The sequence below is a fragment of the Egretta garzetta genome, unplaced genomic scaffold, assembly GCF_000687185.1.
Source record: "Egretta garzetta isolate BGI_Z169 unplaced genomic scaffold, ASM68718v1 scaffold505, whole genome shotgun sequence".
In the NCBI taxonomy this organism is placed as follows: domain Eukaryota; kingdom Metazoa; phylum Chordata; class Aves; order Pelecaniformes; family Ardeidae; genus Egretta; species Egretta garzetta.
The window spans coordinates 349,069-351,136 of NW_009259711.1; the positions used below are offsets into that span (position 1 = coordinate 349,069).

Below are 2,068 nucleotides of genomic sequence, written 5' to 3' on the forward strand. Positions count from 1 at the left end.
AGGAAGACACCTTCTGCTCCGGCGCCCACGTGGATTTTTACGACATCTGAGTTATTCTCGCCTCCACCTTTGCCTTCCTGCTTTGCTTTCTGCTCAGCCGCGTCTTGGGTGCCTCCAGTGTGTTTGGTGACCTTGTCCAAGTCCTGGGTGCTGTCCAGCTTTCAAGAAAACACCTATGGGTGCCTTATCTCTGCCAGGGATGGGGGGCAGTTATTGCTTTGCTGGGCTGTAGCTGTTGAGCTCTCCTGGGTAGCCGCTGGCAGGAGCGGGGATTTCTCAGCTGCTGGGGATGGTGGAGCAGAGGTGGCTTTTCCAAGGGAAATGGGCATGGAGGCTTAAAGCTCCCCTGTGCAGGAGCATGTGTGAGCCAAGGAGGTACTGAGGCCAGGTCAGAAAGCCGCCCCAGAAGGTCTCAAACAAGCCAGCAGTAGGGTTAGAGCTGAATGTCCCTGTGTCTGGCCCCTTTGCCCCGCGGGAGCTGTGTGCTCAGCACCCGAGCAAGTCACCAACGGGCAGAAGAGCCATCCCCAAGGCCGGAGGAGGTGGCTGTCACCCCAGAGCCCTGACTCTCTGTTCCCTGTCTCACCAGTGGCTTGCCCAGACCCTCCTGTTGTTCTGTGCCTTTCAAGTTGTGTTGCGTTAAGACATGGAGCGAAGCTCATCCCTGGGGGGTTTTTTGCACAAAGGCAATAAATCACCAGGAGGGAGAGCTGCCCATGGAGGAGATGTGAATTTGGGGTGCCTGGCTGGGCTCACCAGCTTACATAAACCTGTGCCCGAGTGCAGCGGGGGTTTGGCCACCTCCAAGACACAGCCCTGAGTTTGTGCCTTCCTCCTGTTTGCAGGTTCTGGGTCCAAGCCTGGATCTGGGGCTTCAGCCCCTCCAGGGTTCTTCTTTTAATTATTTGTAGGGTTTTATCCTCATTTTTCCATTGGGTTCCAGGATGCACAGGCGCTTATAGACTTGCCTTTCCAGAAAGCAGCCGGTCTGCAGCATGGGTTGATGCAGGAGAGCTGCTTTGAAGCCCTCGAAATGCCGGCTGTCTCGCTGCGCTCAGTGACAGCAACCCTCCTGCAGTCGTCTTCTGTCTCAGCCCCCTATTTCAGATCTTGTCTACCTGAATCTACAGTCATTAAAAGTATCATCACTGGTCTGGGTCCTCTGCTGTGTTTTTTAAAAGCGGATAAACTTTTGGAGGGTGGGAGGAGAGAGCCTGGGTTAAGCACTATCTTCATCCAACAAGGCACCGCGCGTGCCCTCCTGGAGTCCTGTTCTTCCACCTCTGAGCCATTTCATTAACTCTGTGTTAGCTTAACCCCGTCAAGCTCAAAAAACCCCTTCTCTGTAGCTGGTCTGCTGCTTGGTTTCATCTTCCCTCTGTGCCTGTGAAACTCGTTATTAGCAAAAGCCCCTCTGCTGCTCACTACATAGCAATGGGGTTGTTTTTCTGGGGTTTGACACCTGATGGTGTTGAATGTGGTCTGTGAAACCTGGGCAGACCTGCTGCTGCTGGAAGTCCCTCATCTCCTCACCTTGTATCCATAGGGACTCGTCCTATCCTCTTGGGCAGAAATCCTCTTTTGGGATCTGGCTCTCTGCAAAAAATAATGCCAGTGCTCAGCGCTGGGGGTCCTGAGTCTGGCCCTTACAGGGTCTGGGGCTGGGCTGAAGGCAGGTGAGACCCCCCAAAAGGCTCAAGGAGCCCCAGATTGCAGGAGGAGCTGGGATGGTAACTGGGGATGGGGCTGCTCTGGGCACAGGGACCGCTTGGTGCCAAGCTGGGTGGGAGATGCAGATCCCTGCCCAACCCTCATCATAAAAAATGTCCTTACGCCCAACCTATATCTACCCTCTTTAAAACCATTGCCCCCTGGCCTGCTGCTACAGGCCCTGGTAAAAAGTCCACCCCACCTTTCTTATCAGCTCCTTTAAGCCCTGACCGGCCGCACTCAGCTCTGCCCACAGCCTTCTCTTCTCCAGGCTGAACACCCCCAACTCTCCCAGCCTGGCCCCATAGCAGAGGGGCTCCAGCCCTGGGACCACCTCCGTGGCCTCCTCCGGCCCCGC

At 55.5% G+C, this 2,068-nt stretch overlaps 1 protein-coding gene across 1 annotated transcript in view; it reads left to right on the plus strand.

Moving 5' to 3' along the window:
- The window catches only part of SPR (sepiapterin reductase), a 10,509-nt gene that overhangs the window by 1,117 nt on the left and 7,324 nt on the right, over positions 1–2,068 (plus strand). The gene's annotated exons all lie outside the window — the stretch shown is intronic.